The following is a 25,338-nucleotide window of genomic DNA, read 5'->3' as shown; positions in this document are numbered from 1 at the left end:
AACAATAAAAAAAAAATTGATTTTTTTTTTTTTTTTTTTTTTTTTTGTCTATCGTTGCTACAAAAGAAAACTCAACTTGACCTGTAAGTCCTAACATTTCCTAAATTGTCCTAAGGACATGAGAAAATGCCCTAACAGGGTCCCACAATGTATTTTAGCAGACCGAACCACACTGCCATTGTCATGTCCCTCTGGGAGATGACAATTAGCAAGCTCTTAGGCTCAGATCCTTGGAGCTGCACAAGCTTAAAAGCACTGCAATATGGTCCTCTTGAACATCTCCATCAGCTAATAAGATGAGGTAATCAATGTGTGGCCTCACCATGTAATCCTCATGCAAGGCCATTACTCCAGTCCCCTGACATCATCAAATACCCATCCTTCACCACTCATCACTCCAGTCCAATATCCATCAAAAGAATGTACAGCTAGAGTGAAAAGAAGGAGAGGGAGAGAATCATATTTCATTAAACTTTAAAAAGCATTTTCTACATTTTCTAAAAACCACTTGTCCTTTCCCTACTTGAAGGCCTGAGTGGGGAAACAAAGATATCAAAGAGGACAAAGACACTCAGACAGTGATCAAATGTTTGAGGGTACCCGTGGCTGTGAGTGACTAGCCAGGTGTCCTGAAAACTAAACATGCAAAACATGATGATTATGTATTCTTGGGGGGTTTTCTGGGGTGACTTATACAATGTATTGTTATTTGATGCTGAAAATGTATCTCTGAGACAGAAAAGAATCAAACAAAAGGACTCACATATTCCTTGGAAGCAGAGTGATTAAACTGGGCACTGAGTGGTCCATGCAGTTGCTGACTCTAAACACCCTTGAGAAGTCTCCTGCTATGTCTTCACCGTCCCCTTCCCTCTCCTTCTACCATCATCTTCTCTTCTGCACCTCTCACTACCTCTGTTTTTTTTTTTTTTGTTTGTTTGTTTGTTTTTTGTTTTTTTTTTTTGAGGCAGGGTCTTCGCTATGTAGGCAAGGCTGGATGGGTACACATCAATCTCTTGCCTTAATCTCCAGAGTGCTGGGATGACAGACAGGCCATGCATGTGTCAACATGCCCAGTCAACATGAGCTTCAAGTGCCCTTCACTTAGGGAGCATCTCTGCACATGTCTCCTTTTTTTTCAAGCATTTTTCTCACATTAGAATGTAGATCCAACTTTTTTTTTTTCTTCAGTAAAGCATTCACTATTAAAAAACAAATAAACGCTGGGTGTGGTGGTGCACACCTTTAATCCCAGCACTCGGGAGGCAGAGGCAGGCAGATCTCTGTGAGTTTGAAGCCAGCCTGGTCTTTAGAGCGAGTTTCAGGACAACCTCCAAAGATGCATAGAGAAACCCTGTCTTGAAAACAACAACAACAACAATGATAACAAACCAAACAAACAAAAAACAAAAAGCCAAACCAGTCTTCCCTCTTAATGCAGAATCACTAAATGGGTTAGAGCATTTGGACATGTACCAGCTGCAAGCAAGAACAATTCAGATGCTCTCTATGTCTTTTCCACCACAGGAACTCTGATTAACATTTACAGAGTACTCATTAATCCCAGACATTGTTCCAGACACTTTATACATTAAGTTAATTCCCACCACAACCCTATGAGGCAGGGTGTAATTATTCCCAATTATAGATGCGAAAACGAGTCAGAGAGATTAACTAATTTGCCCAAGTCAAACTGGAAATGGCAAAACCATGATCTGAACCAGCATCGGCCCGACACCTCTAACCACATGCAGCTTGTCTTCAAGGGGGCAGCTAGCATTTTGTAAAGGCTAACTAACCCATAATGGCCCTTTCAAAACAAAGAACTTTCTTAGATATAACCAGCCCAGCAGTCTGCTTTGTAGACCTCTGGTCTACAACTTTATTGTTTGTGTGTGTTTGTGCAAATACATGTACATGAGTGGTGGTGGTGTATGTTCGTATGAAAGTGTAAGCACTTGTTAACATGCGTGTGTGCACATGTTGGTGTATGAACATGTGCATGCCAGTGCGTACAGAGGCCAGAATGTAGGTGCTTCCTCCACTGATCTTTTATTTTTTGAGATGGGGTGTGTCTGTCACCAACCTGAGGCTCACACAGTTGGCTAGGTTAGCTGGCTACCTAGATTCAGGGATGTCTATCTTTACCCTCTGTCCCACTAAGGTTCCCAGCTCCCTCAGCAAAGCCTGGGCTTTTCACATACATTCTAGGGATTCAAACTCAGGTCCTCATGATGGTGTGGCTCAAACATTAAGGACTGAGCCATCTCCCCATCCTCATGTGAGCCAGTCTACTCCTTTCACAAAGACAAGTTCAGGCAGAAGCAAGTTACCGTCCATGACTCAGGCCCCAAGAGTAATCAGCTGCTTAGGCACAGAATGGGTAGAGATGGAAACTTCCAAATCTATGTATGAGTGCTCCTGAATGTGAATGCCATCAACTCCTAGACTCCCTGGACATTGGAGAGGACCTACTTATATAAAATAATAATCTTGCCATGTCCTCTCACCCTCTTAATGCATTACAATTTTTGACATCAATTTCTTAGGTCACATATATTTTACCACAAGTTAAATGTCTTTTAAATATCGAAAGCTCTGAACCAGCCAGATGGTAAAGACACTCATTTGCCACACAAGGCGGTGGCTTGGGCTTGATCCCAGGGAAAGTGGATGAGGAGAAGCCACTTTACGAAGTCCTCTGATCTCCACACATGCTTCCCCCACCTTCAAAATGATAATAATTGTTTTAACTATAACTTATACTTTAATTAATAATCCAAAGATCCAAAGCAGTTTTGAATTAAGTCACTTATACTAGCCTTCAATCTACCAAGATACACGGCTCTGTCTACAAAGCCCACACTCAGAAGTTACTCCTCACAAGTATTTATATAAAATTTGGTTAAATTTAGCCTGAGGGAGGGGCACAGACATTAAGTAAGCATCTCACATCTACTCTCTTTCCTATTAAGTTGGGGCCATCTGTTTAAAGTAACAGCAGTTGTTTTTAGCAGTGAGACAGGAGGGTACTTACAAAACAACAGCCTCCTCTTCTACATTGGCCCTCACCTAGAGCAACGGCTTCACACACAGCTCCCAGGGTGCTACTCGTACATGTACTCTTACAGACTATTCTAGAACCCCTGTTTTGTTGTTTTTGTTTTCTCATTCCTTCTGGTTGTTTTCTGAAGTTTCTAAGCATGGGAGAGGAAGAACCTGAGGTCTTCATTGGATCTGACAGTACTTGTTGACAGCCCTCGCTGGTACAACTTGTCTGTCCTTAAGAATTCGTGTCTCTTATGAGGCAAGCTGCTTACTTCCTATTAATGTCTAACCTGAATTCCTTCTTCCTGAATGCAGAAACCTGTGTCTTCAGCTCCTTTTCTCCTGGGGACAGTGGCAAGGGAAAGAAAACACGTGTGCGATTTTCTCCTTTTCATACAGCAGTGGTGATCTTCACAAGAATGTCAAGCCCCACAGCCTGGCACTTCACCTGCCCTCCAGTACCTGGAAGTACCTGCACCGATTCTACAAAGTTTCTTTAAGAAGCCCATGCACTTTGCCCTTGCCAGGTCAGATAAGGGTTTAACTTCAGAGCAGGCCTTTCTAGGTGTTTTCATGTCTTAGTTCCTGAGTTAACTATACATATTTGTGAGCTACAACTTGATAGCTAGGAACAGTGTGTAATGATCAAATCTTAGCAGTAAACATATGTACTCCTTAAGTGTTAATTTTTTCAATTAATGCAATAATCATATTCAATTAATGCAATAATCATATGCGTTTGTAGGGCACCATGCAATGTTTCAACACATTTATACAATATATCCCAACAAAATCAGGCTAATCCACAATTCCCTCCTTGTCATTAGTTCTTGTCTTTGGCAGCTCAACCCGAAAGATGTGAAATCAATCTAGACGACCATCAATGTAATGAATAGGAAAAGATGGCAAAGCAATGTTATTGAAGTATGGAACAAGATGCTATTCCATCATTAAAATGGTACCCCATCACAGGCACTGAAATTGGTGGAGCTGGAAGACACTGTCTAAGTCTAATTGGTCAGGGACAGAAGGATGGCACATCTTCTCACGTGGACACTAAAGAGTTGCTGACATGCACAGCAGTGATTGTAGGAGGCTAAGGGGACTGGTGGACAACTAGGAGCCGGGGGTTGGAGAGAATTAGTAAGTTCTAGACTACCACAGCACAGTGGAGGAGACATGGTGTATAACAGCTATGAAACAGTTTAGAAACAATTTAAGGAGAGGAGCTGGAAGGCTCTAAACACGACACAATGAGAAGTAGAACTTTCTGTCAGTCAGTGCAGCTGGGGGAGAGAGAGGAGGGCCTGTCTACTCCACAACTGCCACCCGCGCTTGCCACCCATGCTTGCCACCTGCGTCTTTTGGGGGTTTGTTTGTTTGTTGTTTTGAGGCAGTGTCTCACGTAGCCCAGGCTGGCCTTGAATTCCCTATGTAGTTGAGGCTGCCCTTGAACTTCAGATCTTCTTACCTCCACCTTCCAAGTGCTACAGGCATGCTGAGTCACTGAAGCCAGGCAACATCTTTCTACTGAGTTTTATTCATACTTATTTTTTTAAATCCAAGGTTTATCTGAAGTTTAAATTCAATACTTAAAGGACTCCATCAAAACAAAACAAAAAAAAAATCAGCAACAACAAAAAACCAAAAGAACATTTATGTGAGAAACAAGGCCTGTGGCATAGCTCTGAGATCCCTTTTCCTGAACAAGGATATTTAACTCTTTATTTGAAAAGCTGTTTTAATAAATATTGCCTACACTGTGAGTGAGTAAACACATAGGAACCCACAAAGAAGCAACACTTCCCAGTGTCTCTGGCAGTCAGCTATAGCCAGGTGACTTAAATTTAGCAGACACAGCATGGCAAAATGAACCGTTTCTAGGTCTAGGCCTACGGTCAATGCAGTATGCCTTCCCCAGTCCTCCCTCTGTCCAGCACAGCAGGTCCTAGCTCCTACCACGGAGATGGCCTCGGATTGGCTGGGAGATGGAGAAACAGATGGAAGGAATGAGAATCCTTGGAATTCAGTTCTACAAGGGGCAGTGTGCCTTTCACACATGTGACATTCTCCCTGCCAGGGTGGCAGTCGGTGCCGCATTAGCTCCTTCATTTCAGATTCTGAGGTCTCTGCTCGAAGCACAGGCATCAGCCATTATGGTTGGTAGTAGTACTTATTACATGCAACACTGTTCTAGCTGTCTCCCATGGACTATCTCATTCATGAATTCTGGGCACAAGTCCTATTATCATTACATGCCTTAAAATAAAGAAGCAGACAAACAGATATGGCAGGCTGGATGTCTTATTGTTCCCCCAGAGACAAAGGACAGTGCAGGCTGATGAATGATCAACTGCAGGTCTTCGGGTGTGATGCCAAGTGCAAACAGCTAATTACTACAGATGGTACGTCCTCAGTTCCGCTCCTTGTCACACACAGTCTTTTTCTCTGAGATTTTCCCTCTGTGGACTCTCTCATATCTGGGCCAGAAACATTAGCTCAGGATTTATATTTCATTTGTTCACAAATACACTTAATCTACTGTTTATTTTTATTGCATTATGAGAGAGAGAGAGAGAGAGAGAGAGAGAGAGAGAGAGAGAGAGAGAGAGAGAGAGTTTGCCACAGCGCCTATGGTAGCAAGCACCTTTACTTGATAAGCCATTTCGTCAGGTCAAGATTTCTGTAAAACTCCAACTTTGAAGGAGGTAGACAGCAGCTCAGCCAGAACAGTTTCTGTGGGGCACTTTCTTACCATTTATAAACTCTACAATGCCTCATGTAAGGGCAAACTCTGCACCACAGTTCAGTGCTGTAAAACACCAGCTATTACAAATCAACTCAATCTGCCATCCGTGTCTATTACAACAGGGTGGTGAAATGCTGTTACACAACCAGGGGTTCTCCTTTTTATACTACGGGACTACTTGCCTTTACTGTCCCTTCTAAAGGCAGGAGAGATTCAGGAGAGGCATGAAATGAGGAAGATGACAGAGTAAAGAAGGGGTACCTGGAAGATAACAACCTTTTGTCTTTTCCTTATAAGCAGTCATTTTGTTTGGGATCCGTTCATCTTTCAGAACTGATAATAAAGTGCCAAATCCACCTAATTTATTCATTCAAGAAACATGTATTGAGCATTTACAATCTGTTGAGTGTCCTGCTAGTTGCTGGCTACACCTCAGCAAACTGAGAAGACAAACCAGAGACTTCTACACACCCATCATAGCGGATATCCTAACTTAAGCTTGAGAAAAACTCCACATTAATTTGCTTTTCCGGAGTCACAAAAGTATAAGGAACAAGACCCCTTTGCTTTCTTTCCTTAAGTGACAGGTGTCTCTCTGTCAACAGGGGCCTCCAAACTTTACGCTTCAAGCACCACCCAGGACTGAGAGGAAACCCACCCCAACTCCCACCCTGCCCCTGCCCTGTGGCTTATCTTTCCTGCGGACCCTTTTAGAAGTTCATTGTTATCTTATCCACCTGTTTTTCCAATGCTGTTGCTAAGCTCACCAGGTTTAAATTAATGAGCGATGAGTGAATGACGTGTGTTGTTGGCCAGCATGAACAAGTATTTCACTATTTATATTAGTCTCTTCATTATATGCTTGGTTACAGAGACTAAGGAAGAAAGAGGATTGGCACCCTTCATAGTCAATCAGTCCTATCAAAATAAAAGCTCCTCTTACCCTTGACTAGTTGCTATAGAAACACGAGGGGACACACATGACACCAGCTGTGGGTAAGGTCCCTGATCCTGTCCTCCCAAGTGGCCTGAGCTGCATTCTGGCACTTTATGCTCCTCCTTATCTCTCTCTCTCTCTGGCCCACCCTAAGTCTGGAAATGGACCCAGTTGCAGAGCGGAAGTACCTTCTATATCCTCCTATGGATCCATCCACATGACATCAGCACCCTCTTCTGTCCAGTCATGAAAGAAATGAGAGAAAAATGCACAACCATCTATGGGGGACACCCCTGTAATATGATATGTTACCTTGAAGGCAGAAGCTCACACAAGCACCCATAGTGGCTAAAGAAAGGCACTGGGTCCCCAGGAGCTGTAGTTACAGGCAGTTGTGAACTGCCTGGGGTGGGTGCTAGGAACTGAACTCAGGTCCTCTGGAAGAGCATCAAGTGCTCATCTCTCTAGCCTCCCCCAAAGCAACTTTTCACACCTTCTTTCTTCACCCCCACCAAAAGTCTACCCCCAAACACTGCTTATTCAAAAATTACTTGCACACCAAGTAACTTTTCTGTGAGCTACAAGTCTTCCTAAGAACAAAGCCCCAGCTGTGCCTTTTCAAGGCAATGACTCACACTGTTTCCCATGTTGCAAACTGTGGCACAAACTGTTGGTTACTCCTCTAATTTCATTTCTCCATTTTATCTAGTAGATGTCAACAAGCTTCTGAGAAGGGCAAGACAGTAAATGTGTTAAGTTTTAAGGTCTATGTGGTCTCAGAGAACTCCTCATCTCATCCCCAATGCTATGAAAGGAGACTAATACCATCCATAGGCCAACAGACAGAGCTGTGCCCCAGCATAATTTAATTTACAAGTTCAGGTGACAGGCTGGTTTGAAACCATTAGCACCATTGATTCCTTATGTCTATTCTATATTCATCGAACTGGTGTGATAAAGTGTATACTTCATAGCCTCCCTTGTAGCTAGCTATGGTCACATGACTGTTCTGGATAACTGGATGTGAGTGAAAATGACCCATACAAATCTAGACCATCTCCCTTTTCTTGAGCTGAAATTAAAATAGGGGAACTACCGAGGCTGTGGGGTTTAGTTGGGTACCAAATGTGGGAGAATTAAGGAAGTCTACAAACACTTGAATAAAATAATATTTATTTGGGGAGGGCTCAACAATGAAGGTAAAGAGACCCTGCAATGCAGGATGCTCAAACCCAAGGGTAAGAGAGATTGTTCACAGCCTACACATACAGCACCTGAGACCCTGCCCCAAAGGAGCTGGTACCTCAAAGACTATTGGCTAACTGAGTTCCCACAACCAGGGATAGCATTCAGAATTACTGAAAAACAAACTGGAAGGAATCATCTGGGCTGCAGGAAGGAAGGGGAGAGGGAGAAAGGGGAAGGGAGGGAGGGCAAAAGAGATAAGGACAGGGAGAGGGAGGAAGGGAGAGACTGCGTTGGGAAGGAGGGACAAACAGAGAGGCAAAATGTTTTGTATTGTTGCTGTTGAATTCAATGGACTTGGAGATTGTTTACTAAAGATTTGTATTTCAATAGTTCAGGGCATAAGACTAATGATTAGAAAGGAAATCAACTTTATTCTAAGACTACAAAACCCAACGATCCAACCACACACCCACACAGTGGGCTCTGGTGACTTGCCAGAAATCTACTAATATTGAAGTATCTAGTATCTTACAAAGGCGAAGTCAAGGCTATGCTTATATGCAACAACCTCCCCCTGTAACAGTTGATACTACTGTCACTTTTAAAAATGAACCTCAGAAGTAGTTGCACAGATGTCTTGGTGACACAAAGTTCTTAACCACATTGTTTTCCCCAAATATACTCCCTTGGGTGAAGAACAGACCACAGTAACATTTAGTCAAATGCAGTGCCATCCTTGAGAGATGGCTTTGTGACTCTGGATTTCAATTTTCAAACTGAGAAGTACCACGAAGATCCACTGGCAGATGGCTCTGGTTGTTTAATTATGATCAATAATACAGGTTAAATAACTTACCCGGATTCCTTTGAGAATCTTTGAGAGTGCCAGAGAGTGGATTTCATCAGAGAGCCCCCAGTCTGTCAACCTCCAGCCCTGGCTAGTGCTGTCACCTCCTCCCCGATTGCCCAGTCAATGCCAACGATCTAGAAGCTTGCTGCACCAGGCTGAACAAGGCCTGCTAAGCAGTGGCAAAACCTGCTGGTAAAACTGAAGCAACTTTCCTTCCTATCTGTCTGGTGTAGCATCCACCTCTGCTGGAGGTTTGGCACCTTAATGGGGACCATCTGGCTCTGTCTCCTTGACTGCAGTGGCCTTTCTTGTCCTGTACAGCCTGGAAGGTCAAGAAATATCAAGTATACCCTGAGACTACATCATACGTTAGATAATCCCAAAAGCCAGTTGCAAAAAAAGTTAACCTTACTTCAAATTTAAAGGGAAGATTTCTTTCAAGTTTTTTTTTTTTAAATGGGAATACAAGTTGATTGTTTGAAAATTATACTGATTTATAGCTATTAATAATAGTCAACTAAAATAACTATTCTAATTAATTGCTGCTATACAAAGGATTTTTAATATATAACATTTTTGTATATATATATATGTAATGTATATATATATATATATATTCACTTTGTTACAGAAATTTTGCAAAAAGTAAGTCTTCTGTATGTAAACATAAAATCGGCATGTTGTCAATTAAACTTTGAAATGAATTATTTTTTAAATTAGGAAAGAATAGGTGAGTGTGGTTTACCAGATAAGGTATCCCAGTGTCCTAGACAGGGTTTCTACTCCTGTGATCAACACCATGGCCAAAGCAACTTAGGAAGGGTTTACAACACTTAACACTTACACATCATAGTTCACTGTGGAAAGAAATCAGGGCAGGGACTTGGAGGCAGACGCATGAAAGGATGCTGCTTACTGGGTTGCTCCTCATGACTTGCTTAGCTTGCTTCTTATAGAACACAGGATCACCAGCCCAGGGGTGGCAAAACCTACAGTGAGCTGGACCATCCTACATCAATTATCGGGGCACTGGCCAATCAGGGTTCCCTCTTCCAAAATGACTATAGTTTGTGTCAAGATAATATTAGCGCCACACCCATCATCGGGGAGGTGCAGGCAGGAAGATCATGAGGTTCTGGGGCAACCTGTGCTACATGAGGCAATGCCTTAAGTTTCTATTTAAAAGGCACAGGGGTGTTGGGAAGATGGTCCAGGAAGTAAACTGTTTGCCATACAAGTATGAAGTCTGAGTCTGATTCCCAGTACCCACATCATATCTGTATCTATACCACTGAGGAGGTAAAGACAGGATCTGGGGGTTCCTGGTCAGCAGTTTAATGAAATCTGCAAGTTCCAGGTTCAATGAGAGATTCTCTCAAAAAGCAAGATGGAGAGCAACTGAGGAAGGCAACCACATCAGCCTCTGCTACGTGCACGCAGAAGAGCACACGAACAAACAAATAACTTTTAAAAATAAAAGAGAAGGAAGGAGACATCTTCAAACTGTGCTTTTTAATTTCAGTGTGCATTTTTCTCTAGTTCTTTACAAGGAAAAAAAATACAAGATTTTTTTTTTTTTTTAAGAAAAAAAAAACTACATAGCTATTTAAATAATACTTACCAAGAATAATCTAGGATATGGAAAATGTGCTCACATACTATGTTTTATAAGCCCAGGTTTCCAAACAGTTTAAAGAATTTTTTACAAAGAGAATGACCAGGGCAGTGGTGCACACAGAGATGGTAACTGGAGAATTAGGAGTTCAAGGCCACCTGGGAGCCTGCTCAAAAGCCAGGAAATAAATTAATAAATGCATATAAAATTAATGTGAAAGTAACTACCTCAACATTTTAACAGTTTCTCTATGATTGATTCAATAATCTTCTTTATAACTTAAGAATTTGAATTCATTCTATAATACACATCATAACAATATGGTTTTATTATTTATTTCTGCAGGTTTTTTGTTTGTTTGTTTTTCAAGACAGGGTTTCTCTGTAGCTTTGGAGCCCATCCTGGAACCCACTCCATAGACCAGGCTGGCCTCTAACTCATAGAGATCCTCCTGCCTCTGCCTCCTGAGTGCTGGGACTAAAGGTGTGTGCCACCAACGCCCAGCTTATTTCTGGAGTTTAACTCAATGCCTCACATAGGCTTAGCAAGTGATCTACCTAACACTCTCTCTCTCTCTCTCTCTCTCTCTCTCTCTCTCTCTCTCTCTCTCTCTCTCTCTCTGTTTTGAAGACAAAGCCTCAGCCTTCCAAGTGCTGGGATTACAGCTATGTACCACCACACCCAGTCTATCATACTGTTTAAGAGAACTAGGTATAAGGACACTATACCATGGCACTAAAAGAATAGAGTTCTCTTTTTACTGCGTTAAGAGGGTAAAAACAGTGGTCTGGGAGACAGTACAGGTCATCTTTCTCAATAATCAGGATCTGAAGGCTCACAAATTAAGCATTAAGTGAGGGCTCAAGGACCCAATACAGGAAAATCACAGGAAAAGTCAGCAGGTATCACATCATATCAAAATACAGAGGCTCGGAGAAAGGGTCTAGACACAGCACAACACGCTGTGGCCACACTGTATCAAATTGACAGTAAAACAGAGGGTGTGCATGTGGCAGAATATTTTCTTAGAAATTACTGTTTTTTGAATTGAGAAAACAGGAAAAAAATTACTGTTTTTGAATTGAGAAAACAGAAAAAAAAAACCCCACTGAAACTGTTGAAATAGGAATGAATATCACAATTTAGCAGTGAGTCCCTATCATGTAGAAAGCAGTTTTTACTCTACAGTGGAAAACCCCAATCACGAAGAAACATAAGTCAAAAGAAAGTTTAAAGTTTAGATAATGTTATCTTTCCCATTCCCACTAAAACAAAACAGAAACTGGGGACACACGGTTATTTCCAGATATTAATAATTAAAGTTTGTTTTTTTTTTAAACAGCTCAGCTGCTCAGGCTAACACACACCATTGCCCATCTCACTCAGAGGGTCACAAGAGCCTCAAGCGCTCTCTCTCAAACTGCATCTTCCCTGGAAAACAATACCATCTTTCAGGAGCCAACAGATCATCAAAACAGCCCTGGCGCTGGCGTCTATGCTCTTCAAAGTGTGGAACCTCTCCAGAGCTAAACAAGGCGTATTCCAGGAAAGAGCAGGTAGAAAGTTCAAGAAAACACCTAATGAAATTCCACTGCCTTTTCCCAAAACACAGCCTCCCAAGCCCTAAATGTTATAGCAGAGCAGAAAAACAAGTGTGCTCTTCAGACACACTCCTCAGATAGACTCACATTACTTCATTAACGGGAGAAAACAACACACACAACACACATACACACACACACACACACACACACACACACACACACACACACACAAAGCCAACACCGGTAACACAGACTCAACAATCGACACCTGACCTAGCATATTACAATGTGCCTGCAGAAACAGCCAGTCTCATTGACCAATTCTACTGCATTGAATAGACAAGATTTTCTGCAATGAAGTAACAATAGACAAAGGAAGACAGATGCACGAAAAACACGGCCTCGGTCAGCCTAAGCAGAGAAGAAAAGGGCACCCAGCTGGAATGAAGTTGCAGAGATACTGAGCAGGATTCAGATCTAGTCACACAAATACGATGAAGAAGACAAACACACCTTTCATGTGGGCTGCCTAGAGAGAGGCAGCTTCCCTGGCCCTCTGACTTCCATCAACCCGCTCGTGACCAGTCCAGGAAAGGAATATATGACTTCAGTAATGCTGCCTGGCCTTCACCCAAGTCAATGACTTCAACCGCTTCACATTAATAACAAAAGCCAGCCAGAGTGGATGCAGGGAGCAAGGAAAAGATGAAAGACTATGGCAGCTCCAAAGAGGACAGCTACCTCTTGTTAAAGATGCAGTCTGTTCGGAAGCAAAATTTTCTTCCTATGAGCTATTAGCGGCTAATGAGTCCACACCAAACTCTCACAACACAAAGATCTTCACTGTAACCCCTATGGGGGTGCTCAGGAGTGCTCAGGAATGTTCTTTGCACTCTGCACAACTCCAAGGCAGCTGGGCTGCCAATCAGGTCGATGCTATTCACTTGAGTGTGCAGATCAGGAAAGCCAGGCAAAACAGGAAGAGGATGGTTAGCTGAGGCAAATGCAGCTTGTCTGGCTCCTGAGACTCACAACCCAATTCTTATGAAGCTGGAGACATCGCTGGGAAGACAGTAGTGGCTGCCCACACAGAGAAAGGGCAAGAAGCTGACTTTTGTTCAGTGTCCACATTGTGTCAGATCTTGTCCTGTTTTGCTTTCTATTGTCATAAAGACCATGACCAAAGCCATTTGGGGAAGGAAAGCATTTATTTGGCTTATACATCCTAATCGCAGTCTTCATTACAGAGAGTCAACAAAAGGACTGAAGCAGGGCCATGGACAAATTCCGCTTACAGTCCTACTCTCCATGGCTTGCTCAGCTTCTTATATATATATATAACCCACAACCACCTGCCTAGGGGTGGCACCACTCATGTGGGCTGGACCCTTCCACATTAATCATTAATCAAGGAAATTGCCCACTGACTTGCCAACAAGCCCATCTAATGGCGGCAATTTCTCAATTGAGGTTCCCCAGATGGCCTTAGCTTGTGTCAAGTTGACAATAACTAGCACAGCCCCTTAAGAAACAGCACATGCTGGGGGGGATGCACAGAGCTGGAGAGAGCGCTCAGCAGTTAAGGGGGCTTCCTGCTCTCCCGGTGGACAGAAGTTCACTCTTCAGCCCTCAACCGCTCCCCTCTGGCTTCCTAAGGTCCATGTGTACACACATACAGTAAAAGAAAAGCAATGATACATACTGATGGCTATCGCGGGACACAAGCACTCTGATGAAGATTCCCGTGTGAAAGATACAAAATAGACTCTGGGGAGTCAGGAATCTTGTCTAACACCACTGAGGGGTAATGCTGGTATTGAAACCATGCACATTCGTGTTCCTATTACTACAGAAAGGTTAACTCTCGAAAGGGGTGACTCAGTCAACGCTGAGGCCAATCTCCCATGTTTCAATGGACATTTCTTTGGCTATGGGCACAGGCACAGAAGAGGAGAAATGTATGCCAGTAAAACTCCAACACAACACAAAATAAACTCTCATGCCCTAGAATATTTCCCAAACTGCTTCATGATGAACAGTGCTGCAGGGATCTAGGGACTGTGCATATCTGTCATATGGAGCCAAACATCTGTGACTAAGTCGGGGGACACTTTACACTTGACCTTCACCAAAAACACTAACAACTCATTTTACATTGTGAAGGCAAAGTTCTTTCATAATAGTCTAACTTTCTTATTCCTTGAATTCTCAGAAGCAGTTATAGTCTATTTTAGTCAGATCTCTTAAGGTAAAATATATAATCACCCAAATTATTTTACATGAGCTTGCTATGTGGTTTTGCCTTAAACTGGAAGAATACTCCACTGTGCAGCTCCCCCTCTCTGCATCTCCATAGGTTGGTAAACTGCTGATCATGACAGCATATAAATTAATCTGCACTTAACAGCTTCGCTGAGACTATCACAGACTAAAAAGAGTAGGCATGAAAAGCCTGATGATTATAATCATAAAAGGATGGTGCTTTCTAAGTCTCAACTAGAATCAGCGGAAGGAACACTAAGCCCATTATAATGCTACCTACTTACACACAGGGCCCAGAACACAAAGACCTCCAATGTTAACAATGCGCTGTAACAAATATTGCAGGAGGAGCGACTGTTCCCTACTTGATAGCTTTCTTATTAATTGCCTTGATTAGTAAATAGTGATAACTGTCCCTGAGGTAGGGTTGGGGTGGGGTACCACCTTTAGCTTCATATCTAGCCTAGGATCTTAGTCCTAGTGTAAAATCAAGGCTAATTTACAGTGGACAGAAGGTGTGACAAGACCCTGGTGTCCTCTGAAATGATTACAGGTTGGCAAGTGGAGATGCTTACAACCAGCTAACATATCCAGCCTAAGAGCCTTCCACTGCAGTACAAAAAAACTGCCCTTTCAATTCACTAAACCGCCATTCTGTTTGCCCTCTGAATTTTACACAAAAATCAATACTTTAATAAATCCTTTAAAACAAGGATTTGCGGGCTGGATAGGTGGCCCAGCACTTAAGACTGTTCTTGCAGAAGACCCTCGGTAACTCCTCTTCTGACCTCCACCTGGGGACCAAGCGATGGTGGTATGAAGCTGCCTGAGACCAAAGGTACCAGGTCAGAGAGGCCAGGGCTGGGAATCTGTGGCCTGTGCGTGACCTAAACCTGGAGGTGATGAGGGAAGGCATACCCAGGGGCTGCCGATGTTTATACTGAAAACCACCTTTTCTGAGAAACAAACTTCATTTGCTTTTAATTGTATTTTCAATTTTGACTCCTGAACTTAAGGGTGATGGCCAGTTAGCACTGAACCCTGTTTGGATGTGCAGCACTGGCCTGCACAGCAACATGAAGAGTTGCAGCAAACAAACTCGAGCCTGCCTGCAAACTCTACCACCACACATGATGTGCCATTCTACAAAGCACTCCATTTCACATTCTGACCAATGGACTACAAAGTTACAGATTATGTGTTCACATGAGCAGGGCTAAAATTGACCACCATTGCAAACTGAAGCCTTTCTCAGCTATTCCTTTTCATTGCTTTTAAGCATATGCAGACGTACACAGAGCCTTGTTCACAGAGCAGTATGTACAGCATGAAAAGCCGAGCGTTTCACTGTAACACAAGAACCTTCACGAAACTCCCACATATTACAATGGGAGATTACAGAAGAAATGGGAAAGTCCCCTCTGTCCCAAGGCTGTGCCAAGACATCTGACATGGTCACATCGCCAGGACTCTAGTTATTCAACCCAGAACCCATTTTTTAAAGTTAAATCAGCATAGATATTGCAGTGTTCCCAAAAGTTTCAAGTGGCATTTCTTACCAGAATAATCAACTTCTTGATGTTTGCCAAAAAAAGATTTGTTCTGAGAAGAATGTCTCCCTGCTAAGGGATTTCAAATACAAAATGGAGAGAGGCAAGTTTTTCAGTTATTAATTTTGAGCAAATAAATCACCAAAATACATAATCAAAAGTTTTTCCAGAAAGATTGTATCAAGTTTAATATTCAAAAGAATTGTAGAAAAGACAGACCTCAAGGCTTGACCGTGACCACCATGTCTAGGATGCAATGAGAACATTAGCAGAAATTCAGCTAGCACAAACTCTCCTTCATTATAAAAACCCTTATCCACAACTTTTCAGAAACAATTTCCGTAAGTCTAGATGTGACTGTGTAAGGTCTGCATGAAGCCCAACAAAAGACAAAGAACCATCCAACGAAATCTAAGCAGGGCATGAGGCCATGAAAGCACAGGTCATTTTACTCTACCTCAAACATAGGTGAATGCACGCTCTACAGCACAGCGGCCTGCCATGTGCTCCTGGGATCCGACTAAGGAAAGGCCCTCCAAGCTGAATCTTTGAAAAGACAGAGTAAGAATGATAGAGATCAAAGCAGAAATAGCTGACACGCAAGAGAAATTCTGAATTGCCTCATGTCTGTCCCAAAATGTCCCCGGCTGCAGAGCCTCTCTGTAAGATCTGAGGAACAGCACAAACCCACGTAAAGCTGTTTGTAGTCAGAAGGTACAAACTGTGAGAACCAAATTCTCAGTTATTGAGATGAGTCTTAAAATAACCACAAGCAGCTAATATTTAATTTGGTGTTCCTACCTTCATGTGAGAAAACTCAGTAAGACACAAAATGCCCCTTATAAAACATCAACCCACAGCAGAAGCCATGCACAGCACATGCTTCTACACTGAGCCTCAGTTCAATTTTCAAGAGACAAAAACCAAGGTGGTTTTGTGTGGGGGGAGGGGGTGAAGGGGGGAGGTAACTGGGAGGCAAATCATGGTCTCCTTCTTGACATAAGTACTTGAAATAGTCATGAAGCAGGTAGACAGTTCCACAGGGCTCTGCCAGACGCCAGCTTCCAGTGAGTCTGCTTGGTTCATAGAAACTTGGGAAATGTTTACTCTGCATCTTGCATTTAAAGAATAATGGGTCCAGACACTAGTTTTTCTAGGACGTTAATAAGCCTAGAAGCATGTACTGTCTTACAGTTGGTGAGATAACAGCTCAGCAGCTGAGGGAGCTTCACCAACAAGCCTGATGACCTGAACTTGATCCTCCAGGACCCACAAGTAGAAGGAGAAAATCAGCTCCCACAAACTGTCCTCTGTCCTCTACACATGCCATGAAACCAATGCACCCATTCACCCCATGATAAATGAATAAATGTAAAATTCTTTAAGTCCATTTTCTCTAAATAAACTTAAACCAAACAATCATATGTAAGTACACACACACACTTTTTTTTTTTAAATATTCACTAATTCAGATTGTGGGTAGGGTGAGGTGTGCCCCAGAGGGTAATGGGCTATATGGTTTCCAGTCCCTTCCAAAGCTGAACTCCTATCATTTGCTGGCTGCCCTGCTCTGCATTTACTGGAAAGCTGGTGGTTATTCACCCCCAGGGGCCATTTGGCTGGAGACATTTTTGGTTGCCACAGGTTGGGGTGGGGTGGGGAAGTAGTATGGTATTTAGTGATTCGAGACCAAATATATAATTAACTACACATCCTATAACACAGGCACCCCACACAACTGTCTTATAGGCCAAAACAGCAGCAGTGCTGAGGCCAAGACCCACTGCAGAGGAAAGTGTGGGAAACTAAATATTCAAGAGTCTGAGGCATCCCCCCATTCGCTATTTTGAGACACAAGTAATGTATGGGTTTCCAAGGGTCAAAGGGCAGCAGGAAGCAGGAGCACTTCCTCCACCTTGCATCCCTTCCTGGTCAGTGACAGGTAAGTCACGATTCTTGCCTTGCAGAGGCCACCACCCAGCAAAGGAAACAAAGCCACCTTCAGGCCACCAGAATAGTTAGGTGTTTAGCAAGGGCATGCAGGAGTCTTACAGAAATGCACAGGTTCACAGACTACAGCTAGGATATCTGAATCTTCTTCGAATCCCCCAAGACAGCGCCCCTTACCAGCAGGAAGTAGTTTGGAAAGAACGACGCCCAAATTCCCAAATATTGTGTATAAATGTTTGTTTTCATTTAATTGGACTTTGTTATATAAAATTAAATAAAAATAAATAAATAAATAAAGAAAAAAGAAAAAAGAAAAAAGAAAAAGAAATGCACAGGTTCTTTAAGAATCTAAATAGGCTTTAACCTATAGGCTTTAATATAGTACCTTCTTCAGTGAATTTTAAATAGATTTCAACAGAAAAGCTTGGCTATAAATGTTTTTAACCTAAAAAAAAAAAATCATGCTGGTTCCTGAGTCATCTTCTACGGGAGGCTATGACCCAATATCCCACCATGAAAAAGAAGACTCTTGCTGTGATCATTGAGTCTATTAGCTCAAGGAGGCATCTGTCCTTTTAAAGGAAGAGGAAAAGAGTGGGGAGCACCCACAGAGGAGGGAAGCCTGCTTCCTAGGATATCCTGGATTATATGGAGTATTCTTGCAAACCCAAACACTTCTGAAAATGAGTCTGTCCAGATGGAGACGGTAAAAGCAAGACCAGAGTCTGCCAGAGCCACCACACCAACGATGGCACAATCAACCCATTTGGACAATGATGCCCATATGAACTCTCTGTCAGCCACAGAGAGAGGTTATGAGCAGGACTGCTACATTTTCTTGTCAACTGAAAACCATTTAGAGCTAGGAAGACATACTTAGGAGCCTGGTATAAAATCTACTGACTTCACATCCTGTTGAGGAACCTCCCCTAAGACTCCAGGAGAGTGCCTACCAGGCATTTCTTGGAAAGTCACATTGTCAGCCAACCATGTTGGCACATGTCTGGTTCAAAGCCAGCCTCAGCTACATAGTGAGCTTCAGATTAGCTTGATCTACAGGGGCTCTGTCTCAAATAAACAAAAGAAAGTCATAATTAGTCACAGTCATTTAAGCAGAGTTAATATGTGATACATACTATATATATGTATATATACACACACACAATATATATATACAAACACATACACATATATGTATACATAGGACATGTGTATTTTTTAACTCCTATAAGTTCTGCTTTTAAAAATTCATTTTTGTTATTATTATTTTATTTATGTGTATTGCTTTGGGTGGCTTCTGATGGCCAGGAGGTTGTCAGGGTACCATATCGAGCCACCCGACATAGGAGCTGAGAATGGAGCCAAATCCTCCATAAGAACAAAAGGTAATTTTAACACCAGAGCCACCTTTCCAGCCCCCCCCCCCCAATTACTCTTCAGCAAAGTGAGATCAGGAACTACTTAAATAAAACACTCCAACCTTTAAAACTATTTCAACCACACTTACTTACTTGTGGGGGAGGGGACCACATATGCCATGGAGCTTGTGTAGAGCCCACAGGAGTCAGTTGTCTCTTTGTAGGTCCCAGGGACTTAACTGACCTGAGAACAATGTAGTCTTACACAGAACTCATAAATTAAACAACTAAAGCCAAAATATGCCCTAGTGCCTTGGCCGTTAACTAAGACTGACTGTAAAAAGGAATTTGCCTCCTGGAGAGAGGTCAGATAAACTGGACAGAGCCCAACGGAGGCCAGTCGCAGCAGCAGGGCCCACAGGGCACATGGTCCCATTCTCCCACTTTTCTTTTAAGGTTTACCAGAAGCAAGAAGAAAATACCAGGAAAGAAGGTGTCATGCCGTCACAAAGTCAGAAGACAAACGATGTTGCTTCTATTTTACCCAAGTTTTCTAAACAAGGATCAAGGCAGGGACTTCAAGTTGGAAACGGTTACCCTTGAAAAGTTGTAAGAGGGTACTTTAAATTGTAATCTTGTCTCATCTTTAGGAACTAAGGAGCCACTACAAACAATGCTTGCATAAAATGAAGTCACAGATGACAAGATTGTTCATGGTTACTGCCAGGCATTAATTAAAAATCATTGTTAGTGGCTTTTAAAGGAGGATTATTTATTTTCATTTTATGCATGTTTGCCTGTATGTATGTCCGTGTACCACATGTATCCTGGTACCCACCGTGCCACAAGAGGGTGTTGGACCCCCTAGAGCAGGAGTTTCAGGTGGTTGTATGCCACCATGGAGCAGGGGCACCATATGCTCTTACTCACAAAGCCATCTATTTCTCCAGCTCCCTATAGCGGCATCGTAAAGGGAAAAAACTTACTTAGAGACCGGCGTCATCAGAAATGACCTGGTATCACTTCACCACTTAATAAAACAATAGTATTAATCACCTCATTGAAGCCTGAGAATGTGCTTGTCAGTTTTGCATATCATATGGTTAAATGAGGCAGTACTCAAAAGGATCTTGGGCTGGAGAGATTGCTCTTCCCAAGGACCCTGGTTCAATTCCCAGCACCCACACATTAGCTCACAACCATCTGTAACTCTGTAACTCCAGTTCTCCACTGCCACACCAGTACATATACACATAAGTGCTTAACAATCACACACACAAAACAAATAAAACAAACAAAGGAACAAAAATCCTATTTTTAAAATTTGTTTGTTTTGGGTTTTTTTCAAGACAGGGTTTCTCTGTGTTGCCCTGGTTGTCCTAGAACTCAGTCTGTAAACCAGACTTGCCTCGAACTCATAGAGATCCACCTGCCTCTGCCTTCCAAGTGCTGGAATTAAAGGCATGCCATCACTGCCTGGCAAAAACAAAAACAAAAACAAAAACACAGGATCTGGACAGAGAATAAAGCTTGGATAGCAATGAACTGACACTTTAAAGAGAGAGAAATATAGGTTACTATACTGTACACATGAATAAACTGTACAAACCCAAATGCCAGGGAACTGGCCTAACATACTTTTGACACTGAGAACCACAGTCTTCTGTTTTTATTTTTTACAGGAAATTCAATCTTCAACTGCCTTACTAAACAGAAAAACTAGTTCAAGGAAGAAAGTCAAAAAGGCATTATCCAAGAAGAAGCCACACCTGGAGAAACCAAGCACATTCTTGGCACAGTAACATGGGAGGGAATTAATTATCCACAGCATCACACAGTTAAGAGACAGAGATCAGGTGTGTGAGAAACTTGATGGAAATGAGAAGGCTCAGCCCAGAACCTTGCAGGGACCAGGGACACCCAAGCTTTCTTCAGTGGTTTAAGTGCTGTGATGGGGACAGCTCTTAAATGTGTTCTAGTCTGTTGTTGTCTCTCCAAAATGTAAGCTGCAACACTCCAAGTCTGGCATGTCAGCAAGAGAGTAAGCAGGACCTCAAGCATCCAAGAGCAGAATGATGACGCAGCCTAGGCTGGAGTTGGGCTTCTTGGCAACCACATCACCTGGTTGACTCATAATGAATTGAAACCTAATTTAAAGCAGTTTTCTCTTGTGACCAGGGTAACTGCTCTTAGTCTCCGCTGTTATCACTGGCAGACATCTTGCTTTATGATTGTTGGCTCAATGTTAGTCTTTACCCTCTAAGATGCCTCTGTCTGACACTGGGCACCAAGAACAAATCATGCCCACACGAGATACTCGGCAAGTGTGAGCTTCGTATACAGGTGACTATTAAAGGAAGAACAAAGACATTGTAGAGAAAAAGACAGACACAAGGACAGATGCCTTGTCCCGGGCATCTCCAAAAGAAAGAGAAACAAGTGGCCAGGTGAGCTTGCAGGGCAGGAAGGCGCTTGGTGACCAGGCTGACAACCCAGATTCTACATGGTAGAAGGAAAGAACCGACTCTCACAAGGCACCTCTCACCACCACAGGAGTGTTATCAACTGACTGCACACTGTAGCACATGCCTCCTCTCCTGCACCAAACCAACCAACAAACAAAATGGTTTGGGAAAGAAGTTAGAGGAGGTGGAGGTCAACACAGAGAAAGCTTTCTACAGGGATTCTTCAGCAACAGAACAGACTGTCCCTTGGAGCATATGCTCATTCCCTTTAAATGAATATACTAAGTTGGATGTTGGGTAGACATGTTTTAGATACTTGACAGGATAACTTCAAGGATCTCCGCATCAACCATTTCACACATGGTATCAGTGTGGAAGACAGTGCTGCCCCATTGGAGAGATCTGTGCTAGACAGTTTCCACCCTGCCTCCAGCCTGAGTTATATCAAGTTCTACTTTCAGACCGGGGCAGCAGAGCTAACAAGGTCCCCGTAGATGGGCTTGGCCTGAAGGCAACAATGGTTCGTGATAGGAAAGGAAGCTAAGATTGATTGGGGGTCGGCACACCCTTATCCTGACTCAAGGCTTGACTTGTGTTGGCGGCTTTGAGCTCCTGCAAGGCAGCCCTTTACACAGCCACCTCACTGTCAAAATTTAAACAATCAAAACCAACATCATCTACTCCAAAAAGTGCCAGAGTGCAAGAAACTTGACTTCTGCTGTGGGGAAAACAAAAGCTAAGAGAAGCCCAAGACTCTGGATTCCCTGCTCTTCCCCAAATGGGCCGTGGTTCTGCCACAGATCCTCTCCTCAAATGTATGCCCACAGAAAGCAATTCAGCACAAAAATATAAGAAATGTTTTACCATGATGCCAGGAACCCATCTTTTTTTGTTTGTTTGTTTGTTTGTTTTCTTCAAAACGAGGGCCAGTCATCTGTATTTCCCTCCAATAAACCTGTGGATACGGCTAAAACATAACAGCAAAGAACCAGATTCTTCTACTCAACACTTGGCAACTACAGAGCACAGAAGGCAAGAGTGTGAAGCTTCTGAGAGTTTAAGATGCACCAACCTAAAAACCCATCCAGAAAGAAAAATGAATTTGCTGTCTTTTAAGTCCCCAGATCAAGTTTGCTTCAGACATTAAAAAGCAATGTTACATTAACCAAAGTTAACATGAATCTCAGTATCTGAATAAATGTTCTCAGTGTGAGAATAATGCCATCCCAGTGAATCAGGTGACAGTACCCCAAGGCTGCGATCCATTCTACATGCCTCTGATGCCACAAAAGACACCAGCAATTTGCAGACACCAGCTTCTGTTAAATAGCATTAATTTTCCAAATCTGGTTGTTGATCATCTTTTCTATCGATTTCCATCTTTTCCAACTATTACTTAGTGGTGTAACTATTCTGTGACAGTTCTGAAAAGAAAAGGTTACAGCTGTGTAGGTGCCTCAGGCAATAAAGTGCTTGCAGCACAAGTCTGGGGACCTGAGTTCCATCTACGGCACAAATGCAGAAGGCCCAGTGTGGCAGTGCCTACCCTTGAGGCCGGCGCTTTGGTGCTTCGGCCCTTCAGCCTTACCAAAGCAGGTTACTGATGCACCCTTCTTTCCTCAAACGGAACTAATCTCTCAGCAGTGAGGTTTCAATTTCTCATAAATTATGGGAACCAGATTCCAAAGAAGATCAAGTTTCATATTAAAAGAAACTGCTGTGATGTTGGATAAGGAAACTCAAAACTTGTAGTTTATCAGTGGTTGTGGAGAAGTAAAAAGTACTCTAATCCTGGTGGAGCTTCATGCATGAGTGGGCAGACAAATATATGATGGTGGGAATAGCAACACCCAACAGCTGCAAAAGTATGCAACCTCAGGAAAATGCAAAAAGCAAGAAAGTATGTATTGTCAACACTCAAAGATAGAAACTCAAGTTACATACTGATTTGGGAATTGGCATGTGCAGATGCTAACGAGTGACTGACATCTCCTAGGCTGGAAATAGTGGCAATTTCTCTCCAGGTCCTGGAAGGAAGCAGGCACCAACTCACTCTACTTGATTTACAGGATTTATTAAAAATAAAACTATCCACCAATAAGAGGTCTATTGTTTAAAGATGTGATCCACAGCACTAGTAGGAGAAGGGGGTGATGGGGAGGAGAAGAGGAGAGGAGGGAGAAGAAGGAGGTTGGCGGGGGGGGGGGGGGAGAAGAGGAAGGGGAAAATGATTTGCAATTGGCTAGATAAGTTGAGTCTCAAGTTTGAAGGGGGAAATGACTAGTTCCACACTGCCAGTCACAATTCAGAAAGCTCAAAAAATAAAAATATAAAATAAAAAGGCTGATGTAAATTTGCAGAATTTTCCCACTCCCAGCTCCCAGTGTTACTCAGAAATGCATGGGGTGGAGGTAGATACAGGGTACCTGAATTGACCTTGAGAAGCCTAAGTCCCTCAAATACATGTCTGAGTCTAAAGACTCTGCTGTGTGCATGAGTGAGTGTACACATATGAAGGTGGAATGAAAGAATAACACAACTGTTGCAAAAAGTGCAGACTACAAGAAAACATGAAAGAACTATGTATTCCTACCATGCATACATTAATCCCTGTGGAGTATCACATGACTTCTAAAGTAGATATATCTGGACTTTAAGATTTTATTATTCTACCTTTGTCAGTTTCTTGATGTGTCTTTATTCGTTTTATTTTTTAAAAAAAAGAACTAAAATAAAAATCCACTGTGTGGGCTACCAAGATTGCTCAGTGGGTAAAGGCACCCAAACTTCACAACCTTTGTTTGATTGCCTGAAGAAGACCCCTGCATGTCGAGGGCTCCTGCCTGATCCCAGATTAGACACAAACCACACCCAAACACCTATTTCACCAGATCCTTTATTAAGAAGAAAAGTTAAAGTGGCTGCTTTCTGACTAAGGCAGCAAAGAACAGCAAATGACCTTGCAGGTGTCATTCTTAAGAGAAGAGGGGAGGTCTGCCGAGTTAGGATGTGGTGGCAAAGGAGACAGGGTCAGGGAAAAGGGGAAGGGGACAAGGGAAAAGGGGCAGGGCTATTTGTCCCAGAGGGACAAAGGACTGCCTCTGGATAGAGGGGAGACAGATGTAGCACACGGGCAAAAGGAGGGCTTTTGTTTGTTTGTTTTGTTTTTTTAAGATTTATTTATTTATTATGTACATGGTGCTTCTGCCTGCATGTATCCCTGCAGGCCAGAAGAGGGAATCAGATCTCATTACAGATGGGTTGTGAGCCACCATGTGGTCCTGGGAATTGAACTCAGGACCCCAGGAAGAACAGCCAGCGCTCTTGACTGCTGAGCCGTCTCTCCAGCCCTGAAAATGGTGGTTTATAAAGGTAAAAGGGAAAAACCCATGGTAGAATAAAGTGTTTAATTTTAATTGGGTATGTTACTTAGGTGAACCAAAGAGGGCTTCTGATTGCTTGACCTTAGTAGTCAGCCTCAGGAGGAAGAAGTGGCCAAATAAGGGAACATTCCTTGGTGGCTGGCTGTAGGAATGTAATCTAAGGGTTTTTTAGTAAGGCAGAGGGAATGAAGAAGGGTGAAGCCTGCCAGAGCCATGTTCACCACACTTGAGCTGGCCAGAGGAGTCCCTTCAGGATCCATATGGTGGACATAGAGATTGACTCCCAAAAGCTATCCTCTGACCTATAAACCACACCCCCCCACACACACACACAGCACACATACTACACATGCACAGACATCAGACAGACACACACATAACACACACATCACACACATACCACACACACCCCCACACACACCAGACCACATATCACACA

General features: G+C 42.7%; 1 protein-coding gene across 4 annotated transcripts in view; it reads right to left on the bottom strand.

The window, feature by feature from the left end:
• Gab1 (GRB2 associated binding protein 1) overlaps positions 1-25,338 on the bottom strand; it is a 106,567-nt gene that overhangs the window by 49,760 nt on the left and 31,469 nt on the right. Inside the window, exon 1 of one of the 4 annotated variants that reach the window (XM_051205786.1) lies at positions 12,445-12,464. The exons of the other annotated variants lie outside the window; for them this stretch is intronic. The gene's annotated coding sequence lies outside the window, so the exon portion shown is untranslated. Of the gene's footprint in view, positions 1-12,444; positions 12,465-25,338 lie in introns of those variants that run through there. 4 annotated transcript variants of the gene reach the window in all.

This window comes from Phodopus roborovskii, unplaced genomic scaffold, assembly GCF_943737965.1.
Source record: "Phodopus roborovskii unplaced genomic scaffold, PHOROB, whole genome shotgun sequence".
In the NCBI taxonomy this organism is placed as follows: Eukaryota; Metazoa; Chordata; class Mammalia; order Rodentia; family Cricetidae; genus Phodopus; species Phodopus roborovskii.
This window is presented reverse-complemented; position numbering and strand designations above follow the sequence as displayed.